Here is a 23,573-nt window from a genome sequence, read left to right as displayed (position 1 = left end):
AGCCTGCATAAATTTTGCTTTCAACCATCTCATTTTAAGGATAGAGCAACTCTTAAAATGAGAAGGGGACGACAGAGGACGAGGTGGTTGGACAGTGTTCTCGAAGCTACTAACATGAGTTTGGCCAAACTGCGAGAGGCAGTGAAGGATAGGCGTGCCTGGCGTGCTCTGGTCCATGGGGTCACGAAGAGTCGGACACGACTGAACGACTGAACAACAACAACAGTGGCAAAACATATTGTTCTACAATCCTGGATATCTCTTAAAAAATAAAGACAAGAGGACATGTTACATTTAGGAAAAAATTTGGGGGGGGGAGTGAATGCAATTGTCATAAATCCTGAATAAACCTGGAGAAATTTTGGGCTTTATTTGAAGAGACCAAAGCTGTTGACTCAATGCTCCAGCCTTGAGCTTTGATCTTGATTTATCATCACATATGCCTTCCTTACCTCCCCATCTTCACTTTTCTATCTCTTTTTCTTTCTTTTTAAAAATGTGGATAATGGGCTGCTGACTCAAGCTGGGCAAGGAAAGCATAGAGCAGATTTGACCTCTGTATTTAGGGTTTACAGTTTCTTTACTCTGCTGCCATTTTGAAAAAAAAAGTCTGCAAACAGAAAGAGAGATTACACTTGAGTTTGGATTTCCCACTTTCAAACCCAGGGTAAGCCAATGTGATGCCCCTCAGATGTTGTTGGACTACAGTTCCCATCATCCTGGACTCCTGGTCATGTTGCCTGGGTCTGAGGGTAGTTCAACAACATCTGGAGGGCACCACGTTGGCTATCCCTGCCCTAACTATTCTACCACACTGACTCTTAAACAACTGAGTATTTATTTATACAGTGCTTTTTCCTAACTGCTCAAAGTATACCTTATCTCAGTAATTTTTACAACCCCACTGTAAGACCAGTCCGATTAGTTCCGTATCGTAGCCACCCAGCAAGTTTGTGGCCAAGCCAGGATTTGAACTTCTGGCTTCTGTTCATAGCTCATATTCTTAACTGCTATTCTAAATGAACCCCATCTTAGTCATGGACCAGATACTGAAATCCATACAGTTTAAATGGTTACTGCAGTTCACAGATACTACTAGAATTATTCTTTTCTGCTGTATTTGCTATTTTTGTTGGAAACAGGAGAAATGCAAGAAATGCGTTTTTGATGCTGAAAACGAGCAGCAGAGCTTTAGTCGTGTTTCCAAGCAAAGGTTTATGTCTCCCTTTCTTCTTTCAAATGAGCAATTTTTAAGCACTATGGCCCTGGAGAGGATAGATATTGTTTATTTTATAAGCCATAAGTATAGGACAATGAATATGCTGCAAAAGGAACCTCTGGATATTGGTCGTAATGACTTTTTTGAGCATTTTTCATTATGCTGACTTTGAAATTTAAATGTTCACAAGTCAAGTTATGTAATGGCATTCTTCTTTCAGATGCCAAACTGGTCAAAATGAAAGGTGTGAAATGCTTTAATCAGTTCTCAGATAATTTTGTTTGGGTAGGATACACTCAAGATTTGCAGAACAAAAGAGGGTGTGTGAGCATGCAAGGATCTGAGTCATAGATGAGTCATTGATAGTGTTAAGATAAGCATTCAAGAAGAAAACAGAGCTGTTTGGGATTAAATACTTTAGGTGGGATATTGAATTCCAAAAAGACCATAGGGATCACAAGATGCGTGGATCAAAAGCCATAGGTTCTTTTCAACGTAACACTAAGAGATGTTTCCGTTCTTCCTCTTTCTTCCCCCTGCACAACTCCTAAGTCTCTTCTGGACTTTCCCCTAACCCTTTGAAGCAGATCTGAGGACTATGCAGAGTTTAAAAAGTACAGTACCACTATACTAGTGGTGATCCTTGCATGCATGAGCACAACTATTTTGCTGAATACTGTCCTATGTATTTATTTATGATATTTAAATCCCACCCTGCAAAACTTTTCCCAGAGTGGTTGTGTAAGGAAGAGTCTAAGAACTAGGATCAGACAAAATCCCATTTTGCATCACAGGGTCCAATGGGCTGGGGACCACTTCTCCTATAATGTTCCTCAACTGGCTTGTGTTTCTGTGATTACCAGTCGTTTTTAGAAAATAAAATTGACTAAGAACTTGGTATGTTAAATCTAGAAATATACCGATAAGTCTATAAAGGAGGAGAACACAGTGGTCATTTAAATACTTTTATTGCACGCTTTGAGCAAAGCTAAGCATTTAAAATTCCATTAATTTCAGTACTTGAGAACGTTTGGATTCTGTTCCCATGGTGGCCCATTAGGTATTCAGAGACATAAACCTCTGACACTGGAGGTAATACGTAAACATTATTACTAGTTGCTATTGATAGCCTTATCCTCCTTCAAGGTAGCTATGGTGAGAATAGCTTTCAACATATCGCCCACTGCAACCAAAGGAACTGAAAAATCATTAACTTTGCTTGGATCATACCCTTAATGTTGTTAGAAGGAAAAGAGTGAATGATGGTCCGATGGATCCAACAAGGATTAGCTAAGAAACAAGGAGGTTGAATTACAATAAAATTTAGGCAAAGTGTCTATGAACGCTGAAGCAAGTGACTGAACCAGACGGCCAATTGCATGCCTTCTTGCTCCACATTTTGTGTTCCAAGTGAAACAGAACAATAGTATATAGAAGATATATCATATACTTTCCTTCTAATGCATTTAAATTGTCAGTTGCCCATGTTATAGTCCTTAAGCTTTTTACAACACCCAGCACGCGCGCGCACACACACACACACACATACCATGGAATTTTCTATAAGCAAAGATGAATAGCATGAAATAGGATGTATCAAACAGGATGTATGAACTGTTCTCTTGCATATATCTCACTGAAAGATTTGTGTGAAATTAATACATTGGTAGGATGTTTTTTTAAAATGTGGGTCATGGATATGAAAAATAAACAGGAGCAAAACGTCTTATAAATGCTTTTTTTGGTGGGAGGTGATTTTTTTCAGTGGGCATGTGTGTTTTCATACGTCCAAGTTCAAATTCAGTCTTGGGTTAAACCTGGAAAATATGGCTTTGTGGTGCCTACTGATCCAACGGTAATATTTGTTCCTCCAGTAAAATCACTATAAATGGTTACATAATGGTTACTAACAACCCATTAGTAAAGATGGACAGGAGACTAATACTCTGGGAGTGTTGTGTAAATCTGTTTGGATGTAATTTCCCAGAAGCTTTTGCATAAATGCTCAGTGTAATGCATGAATGAAGCATGAAAGCAGTCTTTGTACCATACTAAAACTGGAAACAGAAGGAATTAAAACTCACCAGATCCATAGCACTGTTGAAGGCTAATGACTAGTCACACATGCATGCAACTCACTTGATTTCTCTATACTTGATGACTGGCAACAGAATAGTGTGGCCTTTTAGATAAGGCAGTGTAAAATTTATATCACTGGGGTTTGATATGTGATGGTCATGGGTAATCTTAGGTACCGGGAATCAGCAGTGACAATGTCAATATGAGACAGTGTGGAAAACTGCACACACATGGGGCACTGCTGGTGCATGGCCTTGTCTGAAGAGGCAAGGAACATAGGAATTGTTCTTTCTTTAACACTGCATAGTGTCAAATCTGCCAACTAAGATGTTTCCACACAGGTTTTGCTAGGTTTTGGATGTAGTGATCCCATTTCTGCAACTGCACAGGTGCTAGTCTACACAGATACGGGAAATCATAGCATCAGTGTGGATGGATCAAAATGTTGCGTGTATAGATAAAAATGGTGTCCCTCCCCAATACTTATTCTCAAATTTCTGACAGCACCTTAACCAATTCTAGCATACTGGTCTTTAGTTCTCTTCAAGGGTTCAAAGAACTTGTGGGGGCTTAAAGTCAGGAGAAGATACACATGCAAGCTCTGTCCTTAACATTCCCACATGGGCTTTTCTTGTTCAACTATGAATAAAGTGCTTAAACCTCTGAATCCCTTAAATGTAGGAAGTTTAATGAAATGGGGGCAAGCAATCTAGCTTTATCTTCAGGAGAGATAAGAATTTTGTGAAAAGCTATGTGGCATCATTTTCAAACAAGTGATTCCACAAATGAATTGTAAGGTGACATGAGGATTCCACCATATGCCCTCTTGAATGTTTGAATAAGCTCTTGGTAACTTTGAGGATCTTCTGTGGGAGCACAGATTTCTGGACGTGCATGTTGGGAATGGTTCCTGAAAGCATTATTACATGACCAATGCATTAAGAACGTCCTAAACCCATTGGGCCTCTATATTGTGATAGTTTACACAAGATTCCTCCCAGTGGCCCTTGAATGATTCCCCCCATGTGCTACTGGAGCGATCTTCCTGATTTTGAGAAACCCACCTCTAAGCAAAGCTTTGCACAAAAATACTAAAACTCCATTTAAGTGCGCTAACCCCTAATGATACAAATAGGCATGATATTTATGGCCAACCTCTTCCTACTGTCATGTTAATGTTACTCAAACAATCTTAACAATTATGTAGTAAGAGCAGCTTTACTTTCTGCTGTGGCATTTTCCTATCAGTAAGCTGAAGGGAAATCCTAGGTGGCAGTGACATTCTGCAGTCTTATGCATAGCTTTCACCTCTGACTAGCAGGAGAGACATGCCAAGACTTGCTTCAACCTCCCTTCTAGAATCCTCCAGCACATTTAACCCTCCTTGAGGCCATCTGTGCATTAAGGGTCTTTTTTTTTTTTTTACCTTATTGCCTTGGCTCTTGTCTAGTGTAACAGGAAAACAAATGACTGTGTGTAATGTAGAACTGTGCATGGCTTTAGTTAACAGGAAATCCTAGGAAATGCTTGATGTGGTTCGTGAAATCTGCTGGACAGCAACAATATTTGTTACGTTGCTCTCTCTGGGTCTACATGGGAATCTCTGACTACTATTCACAAGCCATGGGCATTGGTGCAGCCCCACTAAGTCAACTGAAACAGGTGGAGTTGTATTGTGACTTCTGTTTAAGTCAACATTAGGCAGTAATAGCCACTCATTATATCCATAAACAAGGTAGAAATAACCACACAGTTTACCTATTCTACAGGTCATGGCCTGGTGTCATTTATATCAAAAGCAAAGTAAGAAAGAGCACTTATATTTCAGCAGTGATGTAAATTAAGGCTTTACTTGAAAGCAAGTTGCATTGATTTTAACTAAAATACTTTTAAATAAGTATATTTTGAAGTACTTGCAAATGAATATCCAGAAGAAACTAGCCTCCCTTCTTCCCTGCTCCCGAAGCCTGCACATTGGCTGGCTAAAAGGGGGAGGAAAGCTTCCTTCTCCAGCTCATAGCCAGAGGGTGGGGTAGTTTTTACTTACCACAGGTAATCAGATGTGTTGCTATTTATAAAATGGGTTTTAGGACACTTCTGGGTTTACATATCCTCCTTCAACTGAAAAGGACATTCTCCAAAATAAGAAAAAGCGTTGGTGTGATAAATTCATTAACCTTTAAATATTTCACACACAATCTCTCTCAGTTTTCGGATGGAGAAATGGTCTGTTGAAAAAGAACTGTGTGTTGAAATAGATGATTTGCAGAGTGTCATCTGATCTAACGGCACCAGCTCTGATATCATTTTAGGGCAAGGCAAAGACCTATTTATCTGCCTGGGTTTTTTAACTGAAAGCCTAACTGTGGTTTCATGCATTCCGCTGTATTTCATGGTTGGTTTTTAACTGTTTGACGATTTCTGTTTTCTGCTGTTGGTTGATTTGCTGCTGGTGTTTATTTGTTGTTGTTATACTTCTGTGTTGTTGCTGCTGGCATCCCTCTGTTTTGAGAGACAACAGATTATTCAATGGTAACTCAACCTGAAAGTTTCATTGAAGGGCCACATAGAAATATTTAAAATACAGTGGTACCTTGGGTTACATATGCTTCAGGTTACATATGCTTCAGGTTACATACTCCGCTAACCCAGAAATAATGCTTCAGGTAAAGAACTTTGTTTCAGGATAAGAACAGAAATGGTGTTCTGGCAGCGCAGCGGCAGCGGGAGGTCCCATTAGCTAAAGTGGTGCTTCAGGTTAAGAAGAAGTTTCAGGTTAAGAATGGACATCCGGAACGAATTAAGTACGTAACCAGAGGTAAAGGTAAAGGTAAAGGGACCCCTGACCATTAGGTCCAGTCGTGTCTGACTCTGGGGTTGTGGTGCTCATCTCGTGTTACTGGCCAAGGGAGCTGGCGTACAGCTTCCGGGTCATGTGGCCAGCATGACAAAGCCGCTTCTGGCGAACCAGAGCAGCGCACGGAAACGCCGTTTACCTTCCTGCCGGAGCGGTACCTATTTATCTACTTGCACTTTTGTCGTGCTTTCGAACTGCTAGGTGGGCAGGAGCTGGAACCGAGCAATGGGAGCTCACCCCATCGCGGGGATTCGAACCGCCGACCTTCTGATCAGCAAGAAGAAGAAGAAGAGTTTGGATTTGATATCCCGCTTTTCACTACCCAATGGAGTTTCAAAGCGGCTAACATTCTCCTTTCCCTTCCTCCCCCACAACAAACACTCTGTGAGGTGAGTGGGGCTGAGAGACTTCAAAGAAGTGTGACTAGCCCAAGGTCACCCAGCAGCTGCATGTGGAGGAGCGGAGACGCGAACCCGGTTCCCCAGATTACGAGTCTACCGCTCTTAACCACTACACCACACTGGCTCTCAAGCCCTAGGCTCTGTGGTTTAACCCACAGCACCACTTTACAAATAAATACAAAAGTAAGCCAGCAGTGCAGCGGGTTGTAGAAAGTGAAAAATCTTAGTGCAGTGCTTCCTTACACATGTATAAAATAGTCCTTCTCCCACTTTGGGTGTTGCATCACTACTGATAAGGATGACGGCTTTTTCTTTGATGCTGGAGTGAGTTGAACACTTTTATTCTACTTTGGCCAAGGTAACATTAGACAAGAGTTGTGTGGGAATCTGAGATAATAAGGGTGTGGCTTAGGATTCTGATTACATTCACTCTTAAAGTGGTCACAACCATTGGGGGGTAGTTTCCTAGGGTGTAAGTGGATACAATCAGTTTCTATAAGCTGACTTTGTGTAAGCTTCTAATTTTTTAATATGGGTCAGAGCTACTAATGGATTGGTAGAACTTTGTAGGACATTTGGCAAATGGCTGGCAAAAGGAACTGGGTACAATTTGACATAAGATGCTAAAATCAACTGAAAATGTGCAGAGGAGCAAGAGTAAGTAATGTCATGTTTCACCTTCATCCAGCAGATAAGGAGTGGGAACCTCTTTCCTGTCAAGGGATTTCTTCAAGGGTTCTGCTGGGGGTTGTAGGCCAGTAGTGGGTGGGACCAAAGTCCGTGTGGGCAATACTAGAGCCAAAAGTGCATGTTGCCCTTTTCAGTGTGACCAGAAACAAGTGGGAGGGATACCCCTTTCCCTTTCCTTCCTTCTCTTTCTTTCTTTCTTTCTTTCTTTCTTTCTTTCTTTCTTTCTTTCTTTCTGCCATATTGTTTTTTCTGTCTACCAAACCCTTTCCTTTGTTTTTTTCTGTTCCTTCCACCCACAGGAAACTAGGCTGCCACCCCTGCAGTAGATACATATCTACATATCACAAACACCCCCTATTTCAGGAAAATGAGACAAGCTAGGATATTGTTCTCTTTGATGTGTAACTTAATACTATCTTTCAAGCTATGCAGATGGCTCTCTCTGCCTACTGTAGGTGTGGGCTCTGCCTAACTACAACTGCCTTACTCCATTCAGCAGACTAAAATAAACAGTAATTAGACCGTGTTTCAGTCACAACAACATCTAAAATTGTATGCTAGACCTCCATTTTATACAGTGTGGGGGGCAATACAGAGAAAAGGCATTAAGTGATTGACTGAACAGTGTTCTTCATCCTATTACCCTTTCAGAAGCTGATTTCAGGAGATAGTTTGCTTGACAACTCTAAAACGGCAGTCACAGTCCAAGAGAAGGGGTGTCCACTCGATCCCCAAACACATGGAGGGCCTCCAGTCTTCAGAACCAATACTGCACACATTCCCTCATTATCTACATGTTCTGTTGGATGTCTAGAAGCACAGCCCAAATCCTGATCACATGAAGTACTTGAAGGCGGATATTGAGGCTACAGACGTGGACTGAGCAAACACCATAGAATTAGTCATTAAGTTTTAATCTACTAGCTGAAATGGTTCATCTTACATTGTAGTCCTGAACATACTTACTTGTGAATAACCCCCATGAATTCAATGGGACTAAGTTCCAAATAAATACGCATATGATTGCACTTCATGCCAACGTAAGTCTATAGCTGACTAAACAAAAGTATGGATATTTCTATGCATGTTAATGAAGAAGCAGGATTTTCTGAGGGAAATTATTTCAGTTTTTGTCTCATCTCATCTTAATAACATTTTCCTTTTCACTGATTTGATCTTTTCTATGGACTTTCCCAACAATGATCTAGCTAAAAAATAAAAAAAAATCATTCCAGTAGCACCTTAGAGTTTGTTCTTGGTATGAACTTTCGTGTGCATGCACACTTACTCGAAAGCTCATACCAAGAACAAACTTAGTTGTTCTCTAAGGTGCTACTGGAAGGAATTTTTTTATTTTTTATTTTTTATTTTGTTTTGACTATGGCAGACCAACACGGCTACCTACCTGTAAATGATCTAGCCTGGTTCCACATGCCTCTCTCTGTCCTCCAGCACTTCTGCAATGACACTGGAAGCTTTGCTTCAGATTATCCACACATGCAAACCCTAAGCTGTACTTAATCAAAACTAAGTGTAAAGTGTGTTGGATTTGGACAGCATAGCAAGCTTTGGCTAATCTATAACAGAAACCAAAGCTTCTGAACTCTTATTTGTGGCCTACTGTAGAAGAAAGGAGTTTGCCTAGGCTTGTTCTCATAACACTAAACCATGGTTAAGCATTACCAGTATATCCAAACCTGCACAATATGAACAAAAGAACATTAAGTTTCTAATACTGGAAACATAATTAAACATTCACAAGCAACAAGGTGTATCCAATCAAATATTTGATATTGGGTGTGTCAGGCTAGGGATTCCATGGCAAATAGATATAACTGCCAAGTTTTGGTGGACTCCCAAATGCAAAAGACTTTGCTTTAGTCTTAAGCCAAACTAAACAAGAGAGCAAACGACACTGCAGGATTTTAGGCTCAGACACTATCAACTGACAAAACACCAAATTGATTTGGCATTTAATTCCCATAGCTAATGTCTCAGGACTGGATTTATGCTGGTTTATTGAGTCAATTTTTCATGGTAAATTAAGAAAAGGTTCCTCCCATATATATATATATTTGACCACTAGCTACATGCAAGGGCTGATGCAAAAAGCCTGAGTGAAAGCATATGATTTAAACATTTTTAATGTATTTTAAATTAGCTGAGGTTAACTAAGTTGAAATTAAAGCTCTTCCAGTGACCCCTGTGGAACTGCAATTTATCTCGATGCCAGCAATCCCATATATTTAGCTTAAAGAAACTCCATACTCCTCAAAGTAATCGAGACTCATTATTTTCATCAGATATCACCCAAAGACTTAGTCCCTGAGAAAGTATCAAATTGATAAACTAGTAAGGGATATGATCCATGGACAAATTCTTCTGCACATGCACCATGGAGAAGAATCAGAGTAGTTCGAGAACACTTTTGCTTCTTTGTGGATTACAGTATATCCAACTTTTCTCTGCTCAGTGTTGGGTCTGAGACCATCCCATGGAGTGGGCTTTAAGAAGTAAGTTGTGTAGAAATACATAGCTTTACCTCTTTTGCAAGCTATGAAATCCATATATTTAAAAGGCCCCATTGCAGGTTTAGAACCAGGGAAGCCTCCCGGAAGAGAACATCCCACAGAGTGAATGTCACGATTAAGAAAATTCTTTTTCCAGGTAAACATCACTCTAAGGCAGTGCCATGCTGCAGGAACCCCTCAGCATAGTCAGGCAAGGTGATGCCGCCTCCCACCGCTGCTACTACCCTACTCCCGCCTTAACATCCTTAACACTGAGGCAAGTATTTTCAAATGCCATTTGAAGTATGGAATTATCATAGAATCTTAGAGTTGGAGGGAACCCAAGGGTCATCTAGTCCAACCCCCTACAATGCAGGAATTATTATTACTGCCCTTTCTTACTGTGAACACATTATCAAAGCAAATGCTGAAATGGGTCTATCATGTACAGTATTGCATATCTGGGATACGATTCTCCTACATCCTTACTATTCTGTCATATTTTAGAGCAACTCCTTTTTAAATATATAAAATTTTCAACCACCATGCAATGGGATTGGATATAATTATAGTCAGATGTTTGCATAATTGACATGTGACATTGTTATATTATTCTTATCATCGTTCTTATCCTTGCCTCCTCAGAATCAGGATGGTTAAGTCCAGTCAAAGGTGACTATGTGGTTGCGGCGCTCATCTCACTTTCAGGCCAAGGGAGCCAGCGTTTGTCCACAGACAGCTTTCCGGGTCATGTGGCCAGCATGACTAAACCGCTTCTGGTGCAATCAAACACCATGACGTAAACCAGAGCACATGGAAACACCATTTACCTCCCCGTCGCAGTGGTACCTATTTATCTACTTGCATTGGCATGCTTTCGAACTGCTAGGTTGGCAGGAGCTGGGACACAGCAATGGGAGCTCACCCCGTTGCGGGAATTCGAACTGCCGACCCTCTGATTGGCAAGCCCAAGAGGCTCAGTGGTTTAGACCACCGCGCCACCTGTCTCCCTCTAGCCACCATCTGTGGAAGCATATTGTCACAACCACCTCCCTTACAGTGGCCACAAGGTATACTAACTTTCTCTTGCCAGCCACATGCATAGTGAGGGTCACTGAAGGCCTATGCAAAAACACACACCCAACAACAACCCACCTTGTGGTTTTTGCACACTACTCTTGAGCACTTAACAAGCCACGCTATCAGCCTGTCAATGCAAATTCAACGTCAACAAGGATGAAGCCATGCCATTGGCCTTCACATGGTCATGCCTGCATGTGGAAGTCAGTTCATGCAGCAGCTGCCATGGTTGATATGGCTTTGAGAATGGGCCGGAATGGGAACTGATCACCACTACCTACAAAGTTATTAGTAGAATAGAATAGAATTTTATTGGGGTGGGGGGTGAGAATATAGTAACCAAAGTTCTGCAATGGAGTGTTTGCCCAAAGTAGAGCTCATTATCAGAATTTGAAAACGTAAATGGTAAACCGACAGCAAAGACAACTCCCTACTGGGAATTTATCATTACTAACACTGGCAGCAGGCATTCTAGACATCCTAAGATTACTCAGCTCTTGGTATCTCTAACTGAAAACAGACCCTTCACTGTGTATATGGAATGTGCATCCTGAAAAGCATAGACAAAATAATAGTATATGTCTCTTGTCTTCCACAACATCCCAGCTCTAGCTTGTTCACCTCAGAGAATAAATTGAATTAAAGGGAGTTTAGGAATCTAAGTTAAACCATATTATCCTCAACAGTTAATTTGATTTTATAGCAAAGCTAGAGGGGGTTATATCAAATGCAAAATGATAGTCAATGACTAATTGTGGTAGGCAATTTAAAGCGATTTTAGTCTAAATTAACTCTGCCCTAGATGAGAAGATCCAGTTACTCCCATACAAACAATATGTGAAACATGCATGAAGAGAGAGAGAGAAAATTTGCCTCTTCTGTAAAACATAATATAGTTTACAAAACGCATGTAAAATGCCAGCTTGGTAATAGAGAGTGACATTTGAGAATTCCTTTTAAGAGCCAAATATCCAGATGTGTCTGGATATGTATATCAGATATATGTCAGACTCTGTTCCAAAATCAGAATTCTAGCGCTGGTTTGTATCTGAAGTTCAGACAGCATAACTCCCTGAACGGAGAGGTGCATTCTTCCATGCCTACCAGCAAGAGGGTGGGATGGGGGAGGCACATTGTGCCACAGCTGCTGCCTGTAGGATAAAGAATAGGTTTAGGAAAATAAACCCTTTCAAGCAATTTGCCACATGCAGGGATTGCCAGGGTTCAATGCAAGAATATACCGTATTTGCAATACGAGGCAGGGAGTATGCTAAGTATAAACGCCAAGCCTCTGAGTTTGTAGAGAATTCTTTCCCTTACCACCATGGAACCACAACCTGTCTGCACATCCGTAGGATTGAGAATCAGGACTTCCATGACAGGTGGTTATAAATGCCTGAATCGAGTTCTCTCACTTAAGACAATAAGCACTAGCCACATGCCAAAGGGAGGGAAAAAACACCCCTGGAAGCAGTTTATTCGTTCATGTATCTAGCCACATTTCTTCTCTCTAGTAGAGCATCAGCCCAAACAAATCAACCTTCTTCTTTCTAGGACAGCATCAGCCCAAACAAATCAACTTTCCAGCGATTCAACATGGCATCCGGGCTCGGATTTTGATGGGCTTTAAATGGAACAGATTTTTTACAATTACAGAGCAGCCACCTGCAATGCCTCTCTATGTGCCCTTGATGACTGAAGCTGGCACATGAATGGTACCGTCAAGAAGATGCATGAGGTTGATCTGAAAAGTCAGGATGGAAGCAAGGAACAAACAAATGGTGTGGTGAGCATTGAAACCTATTAAGATTTTATAGGGCACCTTATGCCCAGAAGCCAAAAAGGAGCCAATGCAGATTTGGTTCATCCCCATTTCCAGACTGGGTGGCTGGTAGCCATAATCTGAAATGCAACTTTACACCATACACATAAACAGTATTTATACCAGTTTAATTGTCACACCTTGCCTCAGGGAATCTTGGGAAATGAAGTTATTTGAGACTGCTTATAAGTCTTTGCAAGGGATCCCCAATGAAACCTTGCAATTCCTTGAGCAGAGGGAACTAAGACATTTGAATAGGTTCTAACTTATCAGAAACCTAGCTAATATGTAATAAGAATGTTCAATTAGTTTTCATTTTGATGTAACAGCTTGAATGAACAAGGGGATGGTAGCAGTTTCACACTTTTCTGGTTATGAACTTATATTATAGCATATGTAAAATCATCCTTAGCATGAATATAAATTGTATCCAAGAAATCATCTGAAGAGAAAGGTATCTTAGCACCAATGGTACTTTCTGATACCCCATATTTACTTTTTGTGGCTGATGTCTCTCAGTCTCTTCCCACAAAGATAAACTCCTCTTGAGGTGAAATTTCTCACCACAGGGTAGCTTTGTCATCTATATCATCCTGCTGAGCGCATGAAGAATTTTACTATCCCTCAAGTGCATATGTGTGACAATCTGGAGGCAATTTCTACTGAAATTAGTGAGACTAGCATCTATGTAAATGCATTTAGCATCAAATAACTGAAGAAAGGAAGACAACACCACAATCCCAGGCACACTTTCTTGGAAGCAAAACCTCTGAAATCAATGGACTTACTTATTTCACGGAAACATGCTTGGAACTGAGATGAAAATAATATTACGGAAACAATAATTATCTACCTACAGTAGGCCATGATGGAGGCAGATTAAAACTTATTATATCCACTCCATTTCCGTTGTTTAGCTGGGGTATATCATCACTTCCTCTTCTATACTGTTCTTTTTGAATAACTTGTTTGTTTGTTTTTTTGTTTGGTTGTTGTTACCAGAGCAGGTGCAATGCTGTCTTTCTCTTAAACATGATTAAACAGGGCCACGAAATTGTACATTGTGTGAGGATACCAGAAATAAACAGACAAGACGCAAGGTGTGAGTTCAAACACAAACCACTTTATTAATGACAAGTTGTAACCTTATGCTACTCATAGGGGAAGGAAGCCAATGTGTGGGAAATATTCCATATTATCTGTCAGTCTGCTAGGCATATTGCGATTGGGTAAGCCTGTGCTGCAGGAAAAAAAAGTTGGCCTTAATACTGTGTCTTCACCACACTAGACCCCTTCAGCCGAAGAAGGAGAGTTTCCTGACTCACACGCCCTTACAGCCCACAACTCCAAATAGGTTAGCCTCAAAACTGATCTATAACCTGTCCCATGAATCACACAACCTGAAAAGTGACAGTCTCTGGAATAACTATACACCCGAAAAGCACCTCAGGGTGCTCTTTGTACCAGCCTCTTCCCTTTCTCACACACACTTGACAAGTGACCAAACCAATGAAGCTATTTATTCAGATCCCACCTCTTAAGTGCTCCAACCATGTTCCTCTACAGTATGGAGTGGGGGGGGGGGAGTGTCTGCCAATCAATTGCAGCTGATCAAAAAATACCTACTCAACCCCATCACAACAATCAGCTAATCCCAATCTGTAAATGGGAAAGGCAGGCTGGGCACTAGTTCTAAGACCAGGAGGAGGAAGGGAATGGGTGGGCCGGCCTTTTACATTCCCACCCACTCCTCCTAAGCACTTGAATGTGTCTGCTGGTGCGCAATAAGTGGCCTTTTTGCGCTGGCTCCATCACAAATATGCTCCCACCTGGACCACTTTAGAGGACAGATGGAGGAGTGGTGTTCCCTCACTGGGAAAATTCCTCTCCCCTGCCATAACTACAATAAATTGCTACAAGAGAACTGTTTATGAAACACATTTAATGCAAGTTAGGCATCCTGCTTCACCAGGATTTAAAAACTGGCTTTGTAGCTGGTTAACAAACCGTGCTCAAGAGGGAACATGGTTAGCTTCAACCATGGTTAACAGGGGCACTCTTGCTGTGCCCTTTAGTTGTGATTTAGGAGGAATGGAGGATTTGGTCCATATGAGGAAAAAGCTAAAGGGGGAAAGGGCAATGAAATCCTAATTTTCCAGTTGGCTGGTTGAGAGAGAGCCTGCACCAGCCCTGAGCAAGAGGTTTTAAATGCACAATCCAATAGTTATCCTCTATCCTAATTTAGGACAAGGAATGTTAAACAAAAATCAAGTAGATACACTTGGAACAAAAAAAGAAATTGACCTTGAAATCATCTAAGGCTGCCATCCCAAGTACACTTATTTTAAAAGGATGTTCCATTTAGATGAGCAGGCCTTACCTACAAGTTAATGTTTTTAAATTCATGTTAATTGCTTTGCCTACTGCTATAATTGATAGTACCTCCCAAGCTTTAAAATGACTGTAAACTCCTTTGCCTTTCATCTCCTGTTGTAATAGACCCTGTCATATGAAAATGATGAAGAGTCATGGAAGGAGTCACCTTCCCCTAGCACTGAATAAACAGCCTAACTACAATGAAGAAAACATTTTCATCCCTGAAACTAATCCACTTTACCCAGTGGCAAGGAAGGGCATTTTTGGCCCAGTTGTCTGGCCTTCTCATCATCAGTGTTGCAAACATGATTTTGTGATCTGATGTACTAGCATGCAGGATCTGGTGTAAGAGTCCACAAAAGTTACTTGCCTGTAATATATTTTACTAGCCTGCCTGCTAAGAGCCTGCTAGCATCCTGGATTTTCATGGATCCCTTTCCTCCATGTCCAGCATGAAAATCCAGGTCACTGACCTCTTAACAGGCTAGTAAAAAAGCAAGCAAGAAAAAGGTGTATTCCACCAAGTGAGCTGGCAGAGAAGGGACTCCACTGAGGGATTCACTTTCCTTCCTTGCTCAACCAAGCAGCCTGGAGGAGGAAAATGGAGTCCCATGTCTTGCCAGTTCATTCAGTGCTTGTGCAGAATTCCTGGTGGCCTCTGGCTAGCAGATGAGTTGTTAAATAAAAAGGCTGTCTCCCAGACTGAGTGCAAACTGAGTGCATAAAATTCAATCCGTGCCCCACTTGACCTCAGCTTTATGACCTTGACCTTCCTTTATGGAGGTTCTGGGCTCATCCCAAGATTCCTAGTAGAAGGGGGATTACTATGAAAGTAGGGCAGAGCAGGGTGGTTCTACCTACACTTTTGCATAGCATAAGATGATTTGTGTAGTGCCGCCTTCACCAACCGGGCATTCTCCAGATGTTCTGGCCTACAACTCCCACCAGCCCTAGCCAAAGTCCAAAACATAAGGAGGGCACAGGCTGGTGAAGATTGCTGTAGTGTGAGAGTTTTGGCCCACCTGTACATTGCTTGATGCAATTCAAAGAATCCAGCTTCCTGGAGGGAGCAGAAATATGATGAAGTTTGCTGATCGAAGTGGTTGTTCAATTAATAATGCTGGCCATATCTGCTGCACTACAGTCTCAAGAAAGCTCTGGGAATTGTAGTACTGTGTGGGAACCTCCTTCCTGTACTTCCCGGCACACACACTGAGCTACAGTTGCCAAGATTCTTTGGGGGAAGTAATGATACTTAAGACACCTATAAGCTTGTAGTGTAGAGATATGCTCCAGTTCTTCTGGCTTCACACAGAGCATTTGCCATACATTCCTAGCTTTACAACTGCTACTCCTCTCCTGCTTTTTATATGTTACACTTGCAGAAAGGTATGCAGGAAGGCAGCTTGTGGTTATTATTGCAACATGTCTCAGTAACTGCAAATTGTATGAACCTCCTGGTTTTCTAACAGCAGTGTGCTGTATTCAAAATTGCAACATGAGAATACTACACACAGCATCTTGTGAGGGGCTGATGACCTCTATTCCAAGCAAATGTGTTTAGGATCAAAGCGTAAAAAAGACTGGGAGTTGGTGAGAACAAGTAATCCCAAATGGCATCAATTTAGAGTACTAGACAATAATCAGTGAAAGTCACACAGACAATGATAGCCTTCCCTTCTGAAGCAGCAAGAAACTAAGAGACTTCATAAAGCTTATTGTTCTCTATGAACAATATCCTGCTTCCTTGTACAGCGGACAGTGATGAATTTTGGACAAATGGGTACAACAAATGACTCTAGTTTTTACATACTCCCTGCCCAAGTACTCCTTTAAAAGCCCATTTCTAGCTGCATCTAACTGGTAAATGCCACTCCCTGATTGCACCAAATATATTTGCCATCTCTCTATAAATGGAAGCTCTACTAGTAGAGTGTGAAGAATAGAGAGTGAACGTAAGAAAATTGCCAAAGGGAATGGAATGAATGAAATTAACACACACTCTGACAAGATGACACCCTGACAACTTAATAGCTGTATCCCAACTGTAATTAACATAGTAAAGCACACAGCATCTAAAAGGAGCTATGTATATGTGGAGAGAATGAGGCGAAACCTAGTTTTAAGGGAAATCACAATTTTCACATGTGACACTAAAAAGGACTAATAAAGGGAAATAAGTACTCCACCGCAGCCCATAGTTAATTTACAGGATTCACTAAGTGGTCAGGGCCCCGCAAACCTAGGAAACTATCTGCAGTCTTATGTCCTACCCTGTCCTCCAAGGCCAATCAGGAACTCTCTCTAAAATACACCAAGTGCCAAACTGGGCCTACAAGAGCCACACAACTTTGAGATCATCCTCCAAAGAAGCTCACCAAACTCTGAGCCCAAGTGGTGTAAGATTGAAAGCTTTATTCACATTGGGTTTGGGTGGACAGGGATATGGATGGATAGATTACATTAAATGCTGAGTCCTTGGGATTGGCTGGGCTCAACCCAGCAAACAAACAAGATAGAGTGGTGCTATGGTGGCCACCAGCTTAATATTTCTAAAGGAGCCCACAAATCCATGGGGGGGGAGAGGTCTATCAATGGCTATTACACCCAACAGCAAAACAGAAACTGGGATCAAACAGTAGAGACCATCTTGCTCTCTTGGTGAGATTCCCAGGAACATCTGGTGGGCTGCTGTTGAAGACTGAACACAGGGCTTCTGCTCTGATCCAGAAAGGCACTACTTAAGTTTTATGAGTCCCTTCAGTACTATTTGTATACCACATACAAATGCTGTTATTCTATCCTACATTAAGGAAGGTAAATCAAGTGTACATTATAGCTAATGTTTTACATTAATATTAGAGGCCAGTTTAAGCACAACCTGATTTAAACTTCAGATGCAAAAAAACGCCCATAAGCTACAGCTGACAGAACAGCAAACAGGGAAGCAAAGACCTAATTAAGGATTCTGTGAAAAGGGCAGAGCAAGCACAGCAGAGTTAAGGTAACACCCCTTTCCATTTAACATGTCCTCTCAAATTAATCTCCACCTCCACAGCATGGCTGGAAAAATAAATGTCAGCTGATTTAACAGAAATATGGTAGTTGTGCATGTGTAAGGGCTACTTCTAGCCTATCTTTAAGGATTTGTGCACTTACTCCAGGTTTTCTGTTGTCTCTCCTTTAAGGCAATTAAGGTCACAGCTGCTTGACTATGCAGTATTTCAGTAAGAGAACAACCTTTTTTTTTAAAAAAAAAACTGGTTCGTCCAAAAGTGCACAATTGAAAATACTGATTTATTTATTTTTTAAGAAAATACAGTGGACTCCTGAAGCAAAGACTTGCAATTTACATTTGGATAGGGTTCAGAGAAAACGAAATCTGCAGGGTTTTAAAATAATTAAAAAAGGAAAAAAAAACCCAGCATACGGCATTAGTTTTGCAGCTACACTACTACCATGAAAGAAGCCAGGTCCCTGTTTGAGCTCCTCCTTTAACGTGTGCTAATGAATGACAACATTGGTGCATGCAAATGGGTTGCATGCCTGCCGGCCTGACTTTTGCTAAAGAGGGATCTGCACATTGATTTTTATTCATTCGATGAATGTAAAAGCCTACAAAACAGGGCAGCTACTGGTCAATGTACCTGGTATCAAGCTTGATTATGTGAACTGTCACAGCATTAAAAAAAAAAATCAGAAAAGCAAAACTGGCATAGTGGTGGTTAGAATGTCAGGTGAGGACTAGCAAGAACTAGGTTCAAATCCATACTAAGCCCTGAAATACTGTAATACATAATCACCCTTTGACAGTGCACCACCATCCTTGAGCCTAAACTACCTTGCAGGGTTGTTGTGAGGATAAAAGGAGAGGGACAAGGGAACCATGGTACATCTTCCTGGGCTCTTTAGAGGAAGAGTGGTATGAGAAGTGTAATAAATAACCATGCAGTGTGTGGGTATCAGTAGATCAGCTTTAATATTTCAATATCTGGTTATGCACCGATTCTCCTCACCGACAGCAGGCACAATACATTGTAAATCTCCGCCTGGGAATTACAGACAATTTCTACACAGGAGAGAATTGGTAAGAAGGTGGCTTGGGAAATTTCCTGCCCGTTAACACACAAGAGACACAGATACACAACCCCATATCTCTTCCCCTCATTCTCAAAGACACCGCATTAAAATTATGTGCAGATCGCGCAGAGTCTCTCCCTGGAGGGCCCCTATTTGCATTGCGAGACGCGGGTGTCCATTCTGCGAGGCTATCCAGGCTGGACTGCGCCTGATCTCTGCGTTGCAGCCGCTATACGCGCTTCAGAGCCTGCCCTGCCAGTGGCTCCTGTGTCACCTTAACACACCCTCCCCCCCCCCGTTACCTCTCCCCACCATTCGCAAAATCCTCCCGTTATATCTCCGACTCTGCTCTTCACTGACATCACACACAAAGCAGGAGCCATCCTACAGCGCTGGGCGGCTCCCCGCGCAATCCTCACTCCCCGTTGCATGCGCCAAAAGAAAAGACAAGACCAAACGCAGGGGGGGGGGAGGAGGCTGCGCGGCGTGTGTCGAAGCCGAGAGCAGCCGACCGTCGTCGTGGTGGTGGCCTCGCGACAACCCCTTCCGCGACTCCAGCCCGGGCCGATCCAAGCCCGCATTTGGCCCTGCATGCGACGCGCCGCTCCTGCCCCTGTTCCTTACGATTTCACGGGGCGAGGAGATGCAAAATAAAACAGTAAGTAAGCAGATCGCCGCGGCTGCAACGACAGAGCCAGCCGTTCCCCTGCTCTTGCTGCAAACAGCGGCTCGCAGGAGCAGCAACTTACTGGTTTCTGCCAGGCGTGAGTCTCTCTCTCTCTCTCTCCCCTGCTCCCTCGCGCGCAGCTGCTCGGCTCGTGCTGCCTTCCCTGCACGCGCCGCCTCGGAAGAGCTGCCCTTGGCTGACGGCTGAAGCAGCAGCAGCAGCAGCAGCGCGCAGGGTGGAGGGAGGGGAGCAGCGGCAGCAGCTGGTTGGGGCGCGGAGGCGCCTCTCATCCGACTCAAGAGGCGGCCGCGGCACCTGTGACCGCCTGTCACCCATAGCACCCGCCCCTCCGTGCTGCCTCCTCCTCCTCCTCCTCTCCTCCTCCTCACGTCGCCCCCTGACGGGAAAATGCTGCCTCTTCCAGCACGACGCCAGCCAGGCGAGGACGAAAGGGAGACAGCCAGCAGCAAGCGGGCGACGGTGAATGGCTCTTCCAGCCCCGTCAGCAGCAGCTTTGGCACCGCCAGCCCGAAGGGACCAGGAAGACTTCCCGCTCAGAGGCTGCCTGAGCAGGTTGAGCCTCTTTTCAGGGCTCCCACCCACCACCCCACCATGCACAAAGCAGCCGTCGCCTCTGAAGGGCGAAGGGAGGTCCGGCGGCGCGCGTGTGTTAGGGGCTACCTGGGCAGCGGGCAAGGGGCGCAGCGCGCCAATGCGTTCCTGGGCAAATAGGATGGTGTCATTGGACACGCAGCTGTGGGCTAGTGACGCCATTCGTTCCTGGCGAATGGCAAATCCATGCACTTGTGGGCAATGCGACAGTGAGGGCAAAACCTGCTACCTACCTCTAGGAGTGAGTAGTTGTGCCCTTGCTAACAAGGGTATCAGAATAATAGGATTGTAGAGTTGGAAGGGGACCCTTGAGGGTCATCTAGTAAAATCCCTTGCAATGCTGGAACCTCAACTAAAGCTTCCATGACAGTTGGCCATCCATCTTGTAGGGCCTACATGTTGCGCAGGTTAAGTGAAATCAGTCTTCTGGATTTTCTGCACCTCTGATAAGATCTGAATCAGTGGATTTCTTAGGTTTCATAACCCCATCCATTCTGCCATTTGCTATTTGATAGGGTTGAACAACTATAACCAGATGTTGACGAACTACAATTCCCATCAGCCCCAGCAAGCATGGCCCATGACTGGGAACGATAGAGTTCAGCAATATGTGGGGGGCAAAGGTTCCTCACACCTTGCTCCTAGGCTTATATATCACACAATAAGCAAAGTGTCTAGGACAATGTAATACAGTACACTCATAAAACAGCAAAAAAATATTTAGCATCTCAACAATAATACACAATAAACAATAGTTGTGCTATAGCACAGAAAAGCTCTGTACAAACTGAAGCATCCTAAGCAGGTATCTGAACAACATGCCAGCGGCACTTGTTTAACAGTAGTCAGCCACAACTTAGACAAAGACACAATAAATGCCCCCTGTCTTGTTCGCAAGGCGAACATATGTGGCACCTTTTTAATAGTGCTACTCTGAGCTGCCAACATGAGTCTGACCAAACTGCGGAAAGCAGTGGAAGACAGGAGTGCCTGGAGTGCTCTGGTCCAAGGGGTCACAAAGAGTTGGACACGACTAAACAACAACAACAACTCTGAGCTGAACATAAAGATCAAGCAGGTATTATTGCTATTATTTATTACATCTATTAACCACTTTTTACCAAAATATTTTGAAGTGTCTTGCAGTACCACAAAATACAAAACATCTAAAATCAGTTAAAAACCAGGTAACAAGGAAAACAAAGTAGCCTACAATAGACAACATTCCTAAAAAGTGCTTATCCAGTAATACTATAAAAAGGTTAAATATAAATGGGGCAAGGCAATCCCTTAAACTGTTGAGGGGTCTATATACCAACAGGTGATATGTAATGAAGTATAGTATTTGAAATTGCTTGATGGGTGACATGTAATTGTGTTTACTGCTTCACATAAGAAGCATGAGATTTTTTTATTTGTACCCTCTTAAAATGACCAAGAGATGTGAGGTTAATGTCTGATGTTTTACATTTTTCACGTGCTGTAAGCCACCCAGAGTGGCTGGGGAAACGGACATACCTCTTCCTGTTCTGCAGAAGTCTCTTCTTCTGCAGTGATGCAAATTACAAATTAAAATGGATTAGAGGGAGGGAAAGTTTAGTAAACCTGCTTGTCCTGACACATTATCCCACAACAATTTAAGGATTCCTTCTAGCTGACTCCCGACAATCAAACAGGAATCACAGTCATACTGGAGACTTACGTTTAACGTGCCCTGTTTCTCCATTTGTATTTGTGTGTGTGAAGCACCTTGAGCCTTTGCACCGACAGTATAAAAATAACCAAAAATGAATAAATAAATAATGGCATGACCCCAGCCATCATTATTTATTTATTGACTTTGCTTTTACTGGGTGCTATTACCAGACGTTGCAAAAAAAGGAAGGAAGGAAGGAAAAGGCTACTTCCTGAATTACAATTCCCACCCACACAGTCTCCAATATAAGGGGGCGGTGAGAAATGCTTATACACTGTGATATTTTAAGTGCGAATAGGTTTGTGTGTGTGTGTGTGTGTGTGTGTGTCTTTATACAGATCAAGCACTTGAGAAAGCTCTGGCTGTCCACTCAGTGAACTCATGGCAAATCCTCGAAAAGACTTGTGCTGCCCTTGAGTATTATTTGCTCACACAACTGTTACAACTTTTTTATTATTCCTTGCTTCTTCAGGTTTCTAACCCAGAGCCAGTGGCGTAGCATGGGCAGGGCCACAGGGCGGTTGCCCTGGGCGCAAAATTCTTAGGGGAACGTATTTTCAAAGGAAGGAAGGAAGGAAGGAAGGAAGGAAGGAAGGAAGGAAGGAAGGAGTAATAATAATACATAAAAATAGTGTTTCCTCCTCCTCACAGAGAAAATCTCCAAATGTTATGTGGGTGGACTGAGGAGCGGATTTGATGGCCAGTTGCTAGGATGCCCTCTGTAGGGCTTTAGAAAGATACCCATTCCTGACCAATTATCTGTCCCGCTCTCTGCCGTGCTCTCCACTCACGGGGCACCACGGCTGCCACTTGAATAAGTCGCCAAGCTGTTTCCCCTTTGTTCCAACTATTGGTGGGCAGTGCCAAGGATACTTTGCCTTGTCTCGGGCGCTGGCTACCCACGCAGTGCCACTGCCCAGAGCCGAGGTCAGCATCCAGCCTTCTTGGGCAGCTGTCAGGGCCTATTATTGCCCCAAGTCCTCTTAAAAATGTTTTCTGTGCCTGGAACTCTCAGTGGAGCTGGACAGCTGAGTCAAACCACCATTTTAATTTCCCACAGTGCCCCAGAAGGACACTAGTGGGGGGGGGGCGGGCATTACAGGAAATCAAAATGGTGTTTAGACCCAGGAATCTGGTATTGTTTTGTGTTGCTGCCCACCTGCTGTCACCAGGTAAGGCTTCCAGGGCCCACCAAGAGCCTTCTCAAACCTGCAGCTGGCCGTGATTGTGCCCGTACACAATTTTCATGCAGTGGGCTCAGGAATCTTGCTCAGGAACAGCAGTTTAGCAATGATAGTGGTTCTCTCAATTAGGTCTCTTTAACAAAGGTCTAACTGCTGATTTCTAATGTGTTTTTGGCTTGTATTGTGGGCAAACATAGCTCAACAAAAGATATGGCAGGAAAACAGTACTGGTAGGGAATTTAAAAACACATTCTCTGTGTTTATTGGAGGCATGCTTTATGAAAAGGCATTCACAGGAGT

The 23,573-nt window shown here is 42.8% G+C and overlaps 1 protein-coding gene across 1 annotated transcript in view; it reads right to left on the bottom strand.

Moving 5' to 3' along the window:
* CDC42EP3 (CDC42 effector protein 3) overlaps nt 1-20,198 on the bottom strand; it is a 28,579-nt gene extending 8,381 nt beyond the window's left edge. The window contains exon 1 of the mRNA XM_033144471.1: nt 19,864-20,198. The gene's annotated coding sequence lies outside the window, so the exon portion shown is untranslated. The remainder of the gene's footprint in view (nt 1-19,863) is intronic.
* Between the last annotated feature and the right edge of the window lie 3,375 nt (nt 20,199-23,573).

Source organism: Lacerta agilis, chromosome 3 (genome assembly GCF_009819535.1).
Source record: "Lacerta agilis isolate rLacAgi1 chromosome 3, rLacAgi1.pri, whole genome shotgun sequence".
NCBI lineage: Eukaryota > Metazoa > Chordata > Lepidosauria > Squamata > Lacertidae > Lacerta > Lacerta agilis.
This window is presented reverse-complemented; position numbering and strand designations above follow the sequence as displayed.